Consider the following 16092-nt stretch of genomic DNA (forward strand, 5'->3'; position numbering starts at 1 on the left):
AAAAGAAAAAGGCTACCTAAATACAGAGCCATAGATTATTTTTTTTTTCATGATACTTAATAATTTAGAAATGCCTTGAAAAGTTATTTTGAAGGGAGGAAAAACCCATCTGAAAACAGGAGAGATTGGCCTTGAGCCAATCACGGTTGGTGATATTGAGCATTTGAGCAGTGGGGAGGACAAAAAAAAAAAGCAATATATGTTCAGATGCTAACATTGAACTGGCTGAAGTGTTTTATTTTTAGCTTACATTACAAATATCTGAACAGAATATACATTCTAAAGGTCTGTAAATTCAAGGTATATTACAGCAATTGTTTTTCAATGGTATGTCTGAAAGAGGCAGTAGAACAAAGTGTTACTGCTACAGCTCTGATGCTGAAAACTCCACGTGCTGTGGGTAAGCATCCCCTGAGGCACTGATATCTGATGTCAAATGCTATACTGATCTGCTGCATTCATTTTTTATTGCACATGTCGATACTGGTCAGGGTAGACAAAGCTGAACTGTCAGTGCTAGTGCTATGGGGTTATACAATGAGTTCCTGTCCTAACACTATGCGTTTTCTAATTTTCGTTGTAGTTTACTTAATTACAAGGTCTTTTATAAAGGCTGGACAACCTGTGATGAATATTTTTTTTTTCTTACTGTACTGTTCTTGACAGTTTAAGGAATAATAAATTTGATCATCTTCTGGTTTAGAGCTCCTATTACAGGTCCTCGAAAAATAAGAAAAATTATCTAGAAGAATTTATAGTTGACAGGAGTTGCTCATTGTAGCTGAAGCACTTTAGTCCATTTTAGGGAAGAAAATTGTACCTGCAGATGTCATACAATATAAGTGAAACAGTTTGTGGTAGAGCTAGAGGTTTCTGGTGAAACACAAGAAATCTAATCAGCTCAGAATGGAGCACCTGCTCTGCTTTTATATTCATAAGGAACACTATTACTTCCATTTTGCATTGGTGCGTTATGCAGTAGGGTTTTAATGGAGTGTAAGAATTGCGTAACTCGCTGAACAAATGTTGTGTGTCTGTCTGCCGACTGCTCCAGAGGAGATAAGCACAGGCAATTGCAGTCAGCCAGAGGAATTGCCGTTCAGTGCCAATATAGATTCTGGTATTTTGGAACTGGAAAGTCAGGCGTTATTATGAGAGTGGAAGCAAAAGGGTGTGCTGAGTTACAGATTCAGTCAATCGCACATTAAAAGAGGAAAAGGGAACTTTCATTATGAGCATTAGTAGCCCTCATAAATACAGTTTTATTTTCACCTCTTACACGGTTTCTTCCTTTTATGTAGTCTTTTAAATATTACCTGTTTTAATACTTTATTTCCATTGACTACATGGGATTGTGATAGTGCTTGTATAGGAGATACAGGGGTATGTCAGAAATGTATTACTTAAAACCACAAATTTGTATGTTGAACCCAGTTGACTTATTAGCCTATACTCCTGGGTGTTCATTGAACACTGTCACTAATACCATTCTGTCAGTAACGTATCGCTTGCCATGTTGCCGTTTTCTTAACTATGCATATTCTATTTCGTTTCTTCTTCAAAATATTAGAAGAAACGGTCTCCTGATGAGCAGAAGAGTAAAGTCCTTTACTAGTGCCGTGGAAATCTCCACTAAGGAGTTCAATGAACCTGACATTTACTTGGTTAAATTGCATTTCAGATTGCCACAGGATCTGAATCTTTGGAGAAAGGATTTTTATCATGTTCTATTCGTAGGAAGGGTTCCCTTTGATTAGAATACTCTCAAAAATTAGCAGGCAGCCCAAACCAGGAAGCAAGGTACAGAAGTTGCAGTCAAAGCTATAATCAAAGGTGGCTTGAAATGAGCAGCCAGTCAGTCGTAAACACTGAAAGGAAGAGGAACCGAAAGTTGCATCTTTGAAGGTCTCTCTCTAAGATGCAGTCTTAACTGTTTGCTCAGGAAAAGGAAGTAAATTTTATGTAAGGTGAGCTTAAGTTGAAAAGTGTTCTTCCGTCTTGATGTGATTAAGACGGGCTACAAGCTTCAACTGGATCTGTGCAAAGGTAAGTTTCATGTTCCACTCATGAAATGAAGGATGCAAATGCGAATCACCAAAAAAATATAATATAAAATTCACAGTAGATTTGAACATGTGCTTGCTCTGATAAGCTAGCTTCTTTAAGCTTAACTTATAGTTTTTGAAGCTGTTTGTTATTCTTTTGACTAGCCTTTAAAAATTATTTATTTCAACTGCTATTAGTTAACACCAATGTAGAGATACTAAGAATCGAGAGGTACAGTCCTTCATACGCTGACTCTGTAGAACAAGCTGACAAATGAGAGTTGCTGTGGCTCTATACTTCTGTACTCTGACTCTTTTTGTCTTGTTTTTTGAGGCCTTGAAGGAAACAATTACTTTGGATACCTCCAGGCTTTTGTTCTTGACAACATAATTCATGTCCTATGCTCTACGTTGTTCATGAAAGTTTATTAAAAACTTCTATGTAAATTTGCTAAGTCTTTTTATGTTATATAGAGCAAAACGCAATTTTATATTTAGAGTTTTTATATGAGTTTGCTTATAAAAATTCTGTCTATTTTGGGCAAAATTACATTGGGATGCAAGAGATCTTTCCCAGCCACTGGAAGGCAGATGATGAAATGTAAGCATCTTGTGCAAATTAGTGGAATGTACTTCATCTGCTTGCTGTGAACAGTTGTGCTCAGCTTGGCAGGATTCCTGAAGCAAGAAAGTCAAATAGCAGCTATTTTGCGTTCTCTTGCTGAGCTGATGAGGGCGGGAATTGATCCACTGCTTTTGTTAAGAGGCTGTTTCTGTTTTAATATCACATACAGAGTACACCATCTGATCATTAGATGCTGGCATTTTATTTGGATTCAGTGCAGCTTATACTGTCTTGTATATGATAAAATATATTGAACTGAGTAAAAGCCTTGGATAACTACGCAGTTATAGTAAATGCTATATATCAACATATAACTGGATTGTAATGTTAGCTTGACTGCCCGCTCCTTCAGACTTCCAGCTCCTGATGATGTTGTATCGTTGAACATCATTTTATAGTGCTTATGTAGTTGTTCATAGTTTGTGACTTTGCTTTGTTGTGATTGAAAAACATCATTCTCTTGGTGTCTTCATGGCTACCTTAACACCCTCTTTTTCTGGTGTCTTTGAGAAATACTCCTGTCTTTTCTCTACCCTGTCCAAGATGATACCTTTTAAAATTACTCTTCCTCTATGTCCTTTGAATTGTTTCTAGCTGTCATCTTTTTTCTTATTTCTGTAGAAGTAAGGCTCACTGCTGGTTAGGTTAGTGGCTTGATTTTGTATCCCCTGCTGTTCATTTGCCTACGTCGTTCTTGCATCATGAATTTCAGATAGATGACTTTGTGTTTGAAGTTCTTAAGATTTTAAAATTCTTTCCTTCTTTGTTTATGTTTTGTCTGCTTGATTGTCTTTTCTTCAGCTCGTAAGTGTTAAAACGTTGTTACCTTCTGGATACAGACTTCAAGATTCGTATTTGTAATCTTTTTGAACTCCTCGCCTGTCCTTGCCCTTCCATTCCTTTCTTTCTGATGCAGGAAGGAGTAGGTAAAACTAGGATGAAAAAAATAGATATCCTATCTCAACATCATCACTTCCTTATATTCTCTGGCTGCATCATCAACAGTACACACTAAGTAAAATGATATGCGACAGGAAAATGTTAGTAGGGAAAGCAGGTAATGTGCCAACTTTGCTTCTAGCGCTCTTACAGAAATACAGACCATGCTAGTTATTCTTCCTTGTGTCTTTCTATATGTTTTTTGTATTTAATTATTATTTCAGCAGATGAAAATCTGAAATAATTGCAAGATTTTGTGAATGTGGATTTGCAAGAAAGCAAGCAGTGTATTTGTTCATAGGAACAAAATTACCTTCATGCTTTTAAGCTTTTTGAACATGAGTAATTTCTCTCATGTCAATATTTTAGATGTCATTTTAAAGCTTGATTAATTGGTAATCATAAACAAAGTCGTCTTGTATTTATAAAAAAATTAAATCACATTTTGGGAAGAAGTCTATTGGTAAGGAAGATGAGTTTTCTCATGTGTACAAATACACACACATCCTTCTCTCAGGGCAGGACCTGTTTATGAGGTCTCACTGTTCCACCTCTAGCTAATAGATTGGACCTCTTACATTGTACACCTTTAATTGTCCAGTTTTCAGAGATAATATATTTTGAGTTTAGTGGTGTGCTATTTAATGAAAATATCAAGTTTTCTGTTCAGTTGTGATAGTGTACTTGGTTTTCCAGAAGTCCTACAAACACTTTCTTTTCCAAAGGCTCCTAAAGAAACTATGCTTTCATGAAAGAAGAGGATAGATGCTCAAATGGATAGATAACTATTTATGACTTAGGAAACAAAGAGTAGAAATATATGCTGTTTTCACAGTGGAAGCAGGTCACTAGCAGAGGTTCCTACGTCTGTGCTGTTAAATATATTCATAAATGATCTGGAAAGCATGATCAGTAAAGCGTCAGTGTCACCAGAGATGAAATTCAGTATAGATCAATATAAAGTGTCAGGGGAATTTCTTGCTTTTTTTTATACGTAACAAGGGGCTTAGAGTTAGCTGATACTACCAAAAATAGAGAAGTTCAAGTTATAATATGAAAATCTTATCTTAGTGCTCAATACCAGTCAAGAAAAGCAAGTTACAGGTCTTGGAATTCTTAGGAAAGGAATACAGACAAAACAGCAAACGCTTGTAATGTCACTGTGTCATCTGTCTTGGTCACCTCCTCTCTGCTTCAGCGAATGTTTCATCTCCAAAGCGTGGGAATCTGAGGTGGTGGTCTGGGGAAATATCACCAGATGCTGATGCTGCTTTAGGAACTTCTCTTTGAAAGGCAGGATTCCAGGCTTCGTAGATTATGCCTATCAGTTTCTGAGGTAGATCTAATTAATTCTTAATGTTCATTTTATGTTATATATTAGGTAAGTATGTTAAATCCTCTGAACTACAAACCCCCTTATTTTCCTTAAAATATCTTATTTTCACTTGGATGAGGCATTTTTCCCCCCTTTCTTATTCATTTTTACTGATTTTTTTTTTAACATATTACGCATTACATTTATCCTTCTTTGAAAGGTTTGAGATATTCTCATTTTGACTGAGTCTAACACAACCCACTTAGTAACAGTAGCTCAGCAGATTATTCAAGTGTTATACTTCAGGCCCTACTTCAGCTGACCGTTTCTCAAATGACTTGAGGTGGTGAATGAAACTTGGAGTCTGTAGTACATTGTCCTATATTTTAATGGATATTTCTATGGTCATTTGGACTTTTAATGTGGTGTTTTCATCTGCTTAGCATTCTGAATCAATATGAAATGCTTATAATTAGAAAGGCATTGATGGAGAAAACAGAAGTGCGTGTTTATAGAAAACATATTTCCATCAAACGATGAATCAACTCTGTTTACTGTTTTACAAATCTCTTTAATCTACTTAGTCTTTCCTTACTCTGTGGTGTGTGAAACTTGGACATGGCTATGAATTATTTCACAGGATGTGTCTTTAATAGCACTTGAGCTTTTCTTAAAGGTAGAGTGACAAAGTCCTATAGATCAATGGTCTCCAAAGTTTTTTATTGTGCAGCCTATCACTAAAAATTTTTTGAGCATACACCCCTAATATATGTATCTTTATTTATTTATAACTTACATTTGTTGCTGATGTTCTAATATTTTTGTCCTGCACCCTAATGGATTGTCTCGTGCACACTTGGGAGTGTGGGCACCCAACTTTGGAGACCACTGCTATAGGTTCACTTAAAGATGTATTTTAGAAAAATAATTGTTCACCTCTTCAAAAAATTTAAATATTTTTTTGATTATGTGAATAAGGAAACTTCAATTAAATTTTCTTTCTCATTTTCTCAATTTTTCATATTCTTTCAGTTGTTTCTGCTACTAACACAGATTGTAATCATAAAACTGCCAAAACTTGAAGATTTCTCTTTTCCTGATCAGACTCCATCCTCTTCCATCAACTACCTCTCCCACTTCATTTTCACTAGCTACAACATGTAATGAGGAACAAGCCTTGCTTAGGCTAAGCAGAAAACTCTTTGATTTGTCATAAAGGTTTTTATTTGATATGTTTGTTTGACACTTTCTTTGGCCAATATGTGCTTGACCAAACATTTGTATTATTGTGTTTGTTAATTGACAGTAGTGAGTCTTGAATGCAGAGTAGCTGTAGATGATTCCGAGAGTAGCATAATTGAAAAATAAATTGGAACGCTTGGAATAACTCGCCTATCAGACGAGTTGTGTTGTTAACCTGTCAACAGTGTATTCTACACTGCTAGGATATATGCCAGGAAAAAAAAAATCTACTGTTTGGAGAATCTCCCTACTTTTTCAGTCTCTCTGAATTCATGGTCTCAATAACTCATTGCTCCAGTAGGTTTCGAGTTAAATAATGGCTTGCGTAAAAAAATATGTCTTTCAATATCACTGTTAAACTCATCAAATTTACTTTAATTGGCTGACAGCTGGCTTTGGTATTTTGAGAGAGCAAATAGCAATACAGAGTCTCATGTTTATTTCCAATAGATGAAGTTTGCAACCCTTTGTGGTAAGATACACATCTTCTTTTAGGAAGTGCTTGAGGCTTGTAGCTAAAGCAGGTCTGAGCACAAACAAGCAAACCTCCTTCCCTTGGGGAATATAACAATTTGAAACGGAAACTAAGGAGGAAGAGTCTCAGGAACTGCCACAGGTTGCAGTCTGCTGTTTTTTATATCTGGATGGTAGTGTGACTCAAGCCTGGAGACAATGTCATTCTAACTGAATTCTGGCTCACTCTGGCTCTTAAAGAGGCCCCAAGAACGTTTCTCTTAACCTAGTTAAGGTGTAACTTGTTTTCAAAAAGAAGTTTGGAGAACTTGCCTGCTTTGTAGGACATGAAGACTCCTATCACTGTAGTTTGTTGGTGCAGAAGGTTATACTACAGGGGTTACGTTTGTTTCCTGGTTTGGTTTTTTGGCTTCTTCCTCTTCTTGAATTCAGCAAACTCTTACTCATTTTCTCTTCAGATGAAAGAATTCCAGTCTTTTAATCTCTCCTTGTATGGAAGTTTCTTCCATGCCTCCAGTGTTTTTTCTCATCCATCAGTTCTTCTCTCTTGCTATACTTCTTTTTGGGTTGGTCTCACAGAAACTGAACACAGAATGTCAAGTGAGGAATATTAGTATCAGCATTTCATGATGTTAATTTCAATCCCATTTATTTATGTGCATGGTTGAAATCCTGGGTAAATTTATTAAGTCAATAGAACACTTTTGTTAGCTTCAGTGGAGCAGTGATACATTCGCTAAACATTTTACTTATCTTTGACCTTTAGATCTACTTGGCCAGGGACTGGAGATGTTTCCATGATGAGTCATTCTTGAATTGTTGTAATCCATTTAAAAAAAATCAACCACAGTTCAGAGCCATAACTAATTTATTTCTTCCAGGTTATGTCATCTTGGGCATTTCATGTGCAAATTGTGCATTTCCTTAGCATTTTTAGGTTCCCTTCTCCCTTTTCTAGTGTTATCCTAGAAAGATTAGAGTGGGGCTGAGAAAACACAATGGTTGTATACAGTCATGCTTCCGTTAATTGTCTCTGATGTTCCCATATAAAAGATCTGAGACCTGAAGAAAGCATTATCTGTCAGGCAGACGCTAAAGCATATTCCAGAAGTAGTCGTATATTTCCAGGATTACTTGTTTCATCACTTTCATAGACTCATAGAATGTTTTGGGTTGGAAGGGACCTTAAAGATCATCTAGTTCCAACCCCCCTGCCATGGGCAGGGACACCTCCCACTAGACCAGGTTGCTCAAAGCCCCATCCAGCCTGAGGTGAGGCTGACTGGCCTGTAGTTCCCCGAGTCCTCCTTCTTGCCCTTCTTGAAGGTAGAAGTGACATTTGCTTTCCTCCAGTCTTTGGGCACTTCTCCCAGTCTTGATGATTGTTCAAAGATTGTGGAAAGTGGCCTTGCAATAACATCAGCCAGATCCCTCATCAGTTCTGGGTGCATCCCATCAGGGGCCGTGGGCATCCGATGATGCCATGCAAACACCTCACAGACACACACCCCCCCACCTGTGTATATTCTGTGTATAATGATATATATTTATGAATTCTTAGCATAATTTTAAGAGATATCTAAACTTTTGCAGATTGTTCACATTAAAGAGTGTTAAAAATAGTTTAATGTACACAGATGTTCCTTAGTGAATTCAGCATAACATTGTATTTTTACTTCCATTACACTTTTGGCCATCAGCATTTATTTGCCATATAACAAACCATTTTCTTAACCTTTTATGAAAGAAACTTGAAGGAATTCGTTAAGTTTTACAAGTACTACTAATTCTTCTTGAACACCTCTAATTTTTGTGGTGCAAATTCTCACGGTGACTATGTAATCCATCACTTGATTTATTTTTTTTTGGGAAGCCTTGGAAAAGATCTGTGAAGAACTTAGAAAACAAAGTCAGAGGAAATAAAGATGTGAAAGACACATAGTGTTTACTTTGTGATCAGTTAATTTAATTCAGATCAATGTGAGCCCAGAAAAGAAGCAAGAGGCTTTATTTTTAATTTGGACCTGCCTCTTATTGCCAGTAGTCAGAGTTAATTTTGAACACTGCATCAATAGCTCCAGTAAACTTGTAGAGTATTTAATTTTGTTTTCCTATGCTAAATTAATACCTCTGCAGTGTAATTTTATGATTAACAGGGCCTGAATCCGTGAATGAAGGTATTGCTGCTTTTTCTACTTTGGTGAAAAATGGGTAAATTCATAAAGAAAAAATTCTATGCTGGGATTTCAAATTAATATAAAACCTACTGTGCTGTATAGTTTGTAGGTTTGAAACTGTGGAATCATTGTCAAATTAATAAAAGTACATTAAAATTGAACTTTAAAAAATCAGAATGTACAGATGAATCAAGCGTGTTGACTCATAAATGTTAATCTTTTATTAAAACTCTCCATAACAGTCTGAGCTGGCACTGGACAAATAATTGCAAATGGTTTATTATCTCCTACAGTTTATTGCTTAAATCATGGGTGAGACAATGTAAACAACAACCCATAGTGAATCTGGATAGTGGAGTTTATTTAAGAACCAAGGAGATCAGAGCTCTTACCTTACCTGAATGCTTCCCAAGCTGGCTCATTTGCTCACTTCACAGCCTTACATTTGTTAGCTCCCCACTGTCCTGCCCAGTAAGGAGGTGGCTGCTGGCCAGGGAATCATAGAATCATAGAATGGTTCGGGTTGGAAGAGACCTTAAAGATCATCTAGTTCCAACCCCCCTGCCATGGGCAGGGACACCTCCTACTAGACCAGGCTGCTCAAAGCCCCATCCAGCCTGGCCTTGAACACCTCCAGGGATGGGGCATCCACCACCTCTCTGGGCAACCTGTTCCAGTGTCTCACCACCCTAATAGTGAAAAATTTCTTCCTAATCTAAATCTACCTTCTTTCAGTTTGAAGCCATTATCCCTCATCCTACCACTACATGCCCTTGTAACAAGTTCCTCTCCAGCTTTCCTGTAGGCCCCCTTCAGGTAGTGGAAAGCTGCTATAAGGTCTCCCTGGAGCCTTCTCTTCTCCAGGCTGAACAATCCAAACTTTCTCAGCCTGCCTTCATAGCAGAGGTGCTCCAGCCCTCTGATCATCTTCGTGGCCCTCCTCTGGACCCTCTCCAACAGATTCATGTCCATCTTCTGTTGGTGGCTCCAGAACTGAACCGCTGGGCACAAAGTCATGTTTGTTCCTGCTGTGCCACTGCTTGCAGCCTCCAGTCATGGGCGTCATCGACCAAAATGCATGGACGTCCCCTGGCCTCCATCTCTCTGATCTCTGGATTCTTCCCCCCACTTCCACCATGTTACTTCTAAGCAGGATCTTCACCTTCATCTTTCCAGCCCCCCTTCTTCTGTCTGAGATGACTGCTGCTTTTTGGGGACCTTTCTTTTCCACCTCCTCTTCTTTCTAGACCCCCAAGCTCACGGTGTTTCCAATCTAAATCGTCCATGTGCAGAAGCACAACGTGTGATTGGCCTTGTGGTTCAGTTTCCTGTCTCTCTGTCACTGGTGGATTGAGGGCATGCCACTTTTGCTTAGTCTGGGTGTTACGAAAAATTGCAACTAGCCTGTACCAGTTGCAGTTAGGAAGTAGCAGGCTTCTGCTTGAGAGTTCAGAATTCAGTTCTGAAAATTTATCTCCACCTCCATCCCTGCCTTCTCCAGAGATTTACCTGCCAACTGTTAGCATTCATCATTTAAGCCATTTTTCACCTAAGACATTGGGATAAATCAATAACAGGTAAGGAAACCAAAACAAAACTTACTGAATTAGAAAGATTTTCCTGCATGTAAAATTTAGAGTGCTGTAATATTCACATACATATCCAAAAAGCTCATTAAATCCAAATTTGCCATATCTAAGTTTCCTTATTTCAGAGCAGAAAAAAGAGCCAGAGTGATTATAAATCTGTACATGTCTAGATTTTAGGAAGTTGTAATTTCTATTACATATAAGGTCCTGATAATCTTAATGTGATTTTTAAATCACATTTCAAGATGGAGATCAGAGATCAAATCTTTGGTTTGTATGAACTAGCTCTGATGACTGATGGAACTCTGAAAACTCAGGCTGATTTTGATTACCAGGATGGAACAGTGAAAAGAATAAAATGTTTTCCTTTCTCTTAGCTCAGTAAAATTGTGTATACGCTCATTAATTGTTATGGTTTAATCAGTGCTTGAAGAGGAATAATGTATACGGTATGTTATATTTATTTTTTAAGTGATGAATGCCAGTAGTTCTTCTAGGGAAGGGCTCAGTTACGAGTGCCTGCGGGAAGTCATCGGGATACACTACTCTTAAAGGCATTCCAAATGGGAGAGGGTAGCAGGAGAATGTCTGCAAGATACCGCTGATCGTGTGGTTGGTGGTTTCTTATGCTACGAGAGGCATGGATGCTAGCTGACAGCTCCCATTACGTGAAGCTCTGTTGCTCGTAATAGCAGGATTTCACCTCTGCTAATAGTTCAAAGCCCTTTTGGACTTGGAACTCAAAACAATCAGTAAATTATTTGCCTCTTTCTGAAAGCAGGACCTTGCCTCTGTGAGTTGCAATGGCTTCTTGTTCTCATTTCCAGCTGTGCTGACTGATAGATCTGCTCCTGAGCCCAGAACAAGGAGTACTAGCCATTAACAGCCAAGTCATTAACAGACTTGATGAAATAGTCTTGTCAAAACTGTTGTAGTTTCAATGTCTGTGTTTTGGTGATACTAGGAATGCTTAAATAGATGATGACAAGTTAGCCTGAGAGTTAGCAGTGTAACAGTATAATATTAAGAACGTAATATTGCAGACTTTTCTGCAGAGTAGTAAGTTTTTCAGGATACGGTTGTAGGCATATTTGGAACTTACTTCTTTTTTTACTGCACCATTTTACATACGGCCAGAAAGTTGCCTTTGCAGCATCAGTGCTCCATCAAAGCGCAAGGGCAGGCTGACATGACAGAAGTTTTTTCGTTAGTAAGAAAGGTCTCCATTTAATTTGAAAAAAGTATACATATCTTTCTCTTCATCACCAGGGCTCTCATTTTTTCAGTGAATAACACAGGATTATTCTGAAAGTTAAAACTTTGATTGTTAGTAGCTATATGAAAGCCTTTCTAGATGTGCAGTTTTAAAAAGTTACAAATTACAAGATGGTGAAAGAAGTTTAAAAGCAGAACCTAATTCATATATGACTGCTTCTGGAATTGCATGATCTGAAAATCTAAGCCGTGCTAGGTTTAGCCATAGAAAGTCAACTATGCCATACAGGTGGCAGAACAAGAAATACAAATTATCCATGTTTATATAGATTAAAGATTTGTGTAACTTTGCTGGTTAACATAGTTCTTGCAGATCAAATCCTAATGTCACACTAGTTTCAGTGAATAGTATTCTGAAATAACATCATTTCATGAGACAAGAAAACAGAATGCTGTCTGCAGGGCCTGATGAGAACACGTAAATCTGAAGCCTGTAAAAACACTCTTTTTACCTTAAAAATTAAATTCCAAAACACTTCCATGCCTTTCAACAGAGTGGAACATTGCCAAAACAGTTTGAAAAGAAGGAGAAAGGATGATGTTTTGTATTCCTCTTACTGCTGTGTTCTGCAGTGGTTGGCAAATTTAAAGCTTTCTCAAAATAAAATGCATTTTTCCTCCCTGCCTCTTATTTTTGAGCATTTATCATGTCGGTATAAAATGATATGGTCTTTTTAACATACCATTATGTAAAATGATATGATAAGTTCCAGTTATTCAGCCAGGAGGGTTGAAATGTAGAATAAGAATGTTATTTATCACCGCTTATCTTTACCGTTGGTATCTTTTTTTGATAATGATGGAAACATCCTAGAACTTGCCTCGGTTACTTTTTCAACCAACAGATTGGTGTTCCTCATCTAGTAAGTTTGTTGGTAAGTTCAATTTGTTGCTGACCTTCTCTATGGATAGTGCCTAAGAGTATCTTTATGCTGTAGAGTAAGTCCCCTGTTAGTGATTTTTTGGGATGTTGGTCTGCGCTTTCTTGTATTCCAGCCCCAAAACCTTGTACAAAGGTAGGATCTAACAATCTCTGAAACTGTTTCCTGTCTTTCTTTGCTTTGTCTTTGGCTTCTGGAGCTCCTAACCATAACTTTCAGGACCCTTCGGGTCAGGCAGACCTTTCATTTCTAGCTCCTGCTCCTTATCATTACAGAAATATAGTTCAGGTGTTCTCAGAGTTCATGGTAGGTGAACAGTTTTGCCAGTCAACTCATCCCTGCTGAGTTTTAACTCCATTACATACTTGCTGTTGCGGCAGATATGACAGATACAGGAGGGTGAGTTCGCCATGAAAACAGCAGCTTAACCTGCTGCAGAGTTATTTAAATCCAGCTGTAATTCAGCTCAGACAATTACTTCTCTGTCAAGGAAAAAAATACCAATGTTAATTTAGTAATCAATTAAATGCTTAAGCAGTTAATTGGAGCAATTTAAGCTTCCATTGAAAGGAAATTTCTTTGAAATTTGGTCATCTCTGCTTTGCAATGTGTACTGTACAAGAAATTTTAAGGACATTTAAATTGAAGGATGTCTAAATAAAAAAAACCCTAAATATGTAATACTGCATGTGTGTTTATCGTAAGTGGTACAACTTCAAGTTCAGTACTTTGGGAGGTTTCTTTGTATTTGATTTCTGTCTCCCTAAAATTGTATTAACATTATTACTGCTAAGAGTGGTATTTATTTAATATCACGTATATTTGTAACGTGAACTAAAGAAAAGATATAATAAAGTTATTTCTAAATTACTTTTTTTGCCTACAAGATCATGAGCCATGATAACCTATTAATTAATTTGCAGGGAGACCAGAAGGTTCAGTTACAGCTTTAACGGAAAGGATATCAATTATTTCTTCACCATTTGTGAAGAGGCGGTGGGGGGTGGGAAGAGACCAGTACACCAAAAATGGAGTTGAGAGGGTGACACTCAACAACAAAGTATTTTCCATTCACTTAACAGCTTCAGATGGAACTGAATTCAGGACACAGGAAGAGAGCTAAATGACCAAATCCCTAAGGCAAAACTGCTTTTGGGAGGTCTTACTGTCAGATTTGATTCTACAGAGATATTGATATTTACTTTTTACAAAACCTGGTATTTTGATATTAAGGTAGAGTAAAGAATTTTTAATCCATTATCTACATTACTAAGCTAAATTGAAGTTACTGCTTTTTCTAAGCTTAGTTGTGTTCTTGCTGCACTGTTTGTACTATTTGAAAAGCCACCCAGCATATCCATGTAAAACTCCTCTCCAATCTCCAATTTAGCAAACGTCAGTTACTTAAAATAGAGTTTGAATACATGCCTAACTTTAGGTAGATATTCAGGGAAATAGGCATAAACTTATATACATACTTAAGTCCTTTGCTACATTGAGACTTACACTATTTTTATTTTACACATCACTCATATTTTAATAGTGCTTTGATTATTACTTGTGTGCTTTTAGAAATAACCTCAGGAAAGTGTATTTTTATAAACAAAAAGCTTGCATCTCTAAAATTCACGTGTTATCAAAATTCATGGCTATCATGTCTGAGGGTCTTACAGTAGTGTATTTCCTTGTCTTCTCCCTTGGGGAGAAATGCATGCTCACTGAGAATCTTGTTTTAGTGAGCTTTTTGGTTTTATATTTGTTATGTGCAAATTTAAACTAGAGACAATAGCAAAGAAGTGTACGTTGCAGTTCTGCTGGAAGCCGATAAGTCCTATCCAAGGTAAAATCACAAGAATTCTGTTCAACATCTAAAATGTGTTCTGATGAGTTGTGTTTTCTAGTATAGCAAGGACGGCATTACCAGTACAGAGTGAGCATTGCCTTAACATTAGTGCACTTGACTGCTGTAGACTGGAAAAAAATTAGAAAAATAACACACTTGAACAAGTATCCTTATGTGTTTGGAAGCCCTCGAGTCTGAAAAAAATGGCTGGCCTAACATTGTTAAATAAATATAAAACTCTCTTATTTCAGGTTCGGGATGTTCTAACTGTTTTATGAAGTCCTAATTTTATGAATTAAGTAAGCTTTTTAACATGGCTTGTTATGAAAACTAGGAACAGAATAATTCTGGGGAAAGAAAATGGAATCCTGAATTAAACAGACTGTTAGGTGATGTGGATTGTTTTAATAAACATTAAAAAAAGGTTTGATATCATTGGATCCTACTTTTGTGATGGTATTCCAAATATCTCTGTTAAAAGATTCCTAGAATGGAAATTGGTTGAGATTAGAAACATGTTTTTCTGTAGACATTGTTGGAAAAGTTTTTCCTAAAAGTAGCAGTTTTGTGCACAGAAGGAACTGAGTCCAGGGCATAGGTCTTTATTGGTACTCTGCTCTAATTAGTTAAAAGTGTTTTCTTGATTGGTATGTAGATTTTTGGTCCTCTTTTCACTAATACACAAAGAACAAGCCAGAGACTAAGGGTATTTGAATCTGTTAGGAATTCATTTGAACTGAACCATTAAAAAAAAAAAAGTTTTCTTTCCTCTCAATTGCAAATCAGGAAAGTATTTCTGTTGAGAGACAAAGCTTTTCTATGTAAAGTGGCTCCATACCTGGTTCATTCATACTGTTATCTGCAAAGAGTAAGCACAAACGTAAATCACTTGTTTAAATGGCAGTTTGAATCACAGAATCGCAGAATGGTCGGGGTTGGAAGGGACCTCTGGAGATCATCTAGTCCAACCCCCTGCCAGAGCAGGGTCACCTAGAGCAGGCTGCACAGGAACGCGTCCAGGCGGGTTTGGAATGTCTACAGAGACAGAGATTCCACCACCTCTCTGGGCAGCCTGTGCCAGGGCTCTGCCACCCTCAAAGTAAAGAAGTTCCTCCTCATGTTTAGGTGGAACTTCCTATGCTCAAGTTTGTGCCCATTACCTCTTGTCCTGTCACTGGGCATCACTGAAAAGAGCCTGGCCCCATCCTCCTGACACCCACCCTTCAAGTATTTATAAGCATTGACAAGATCCCCCCTCAGTCTTCTCTTTTCCAGGCTGAAGAGACCCAAGTCCCTCAGCCTTTCTTCATAAGAGAGGTGTTCCAGTCCCCTAATCATCTTGAAGGAGATAAAATTTTTGCATATGTGCTTAATGTTTAATAACATTTGACAGATAGTATTTTTCCTGAGACCGTCTGATACAAGTTTAGCATATTTAATAAGAAAAAGAAAATATTTCATTAAAGTATATTTTAAAATCGAATGTGGTACTGGCTGCCTCTGTATACTAAATAGTTCTTAAAAATGTCATTGTTTATTTTTATAGTTTACACTGGTGCCTTTAACTAGCCCCTGTAACTTTTACAACTGTTAACGCTAGTTGCAAGGGAAATGTAGAGGAGTCTTCCAGACTGCTCTGCAAGGTTTTTGTCTTTGCTGATGATTGGGTGTTTTCTTTTTAAACTCT

The 16092-nt window shown here is 37.3% G+C and overlaps 1 protein-coding gene across 2 annotated transcripts in view; it reads left to right on the plus strand.

The window, feature by feature from the left end:
• The window catches only part of PRKD1 (protein kinase D1), a 134460-nt gene that overhangs the window by 74217 nt on the left and 44151 nt on the right, over positions 1–16092 (plus strand). The window lies entirely within an intron of this gene.

Source organism: Chroicocephalus ridibundus, chromosome 4, assembly GCF_963924245.1.
Source record: "Chroicocephalus ridibundus chromosome 4, bChrRid1.1, whole genome shotgun sequence".
Taxonomy (NCBI): domain Eukaryota; kingdom Metazoa; phylum Chordata; class Aves; order Charadriiformes; family Laridae; genus Chroicocephalus; species Chroicocephalus ridibundus.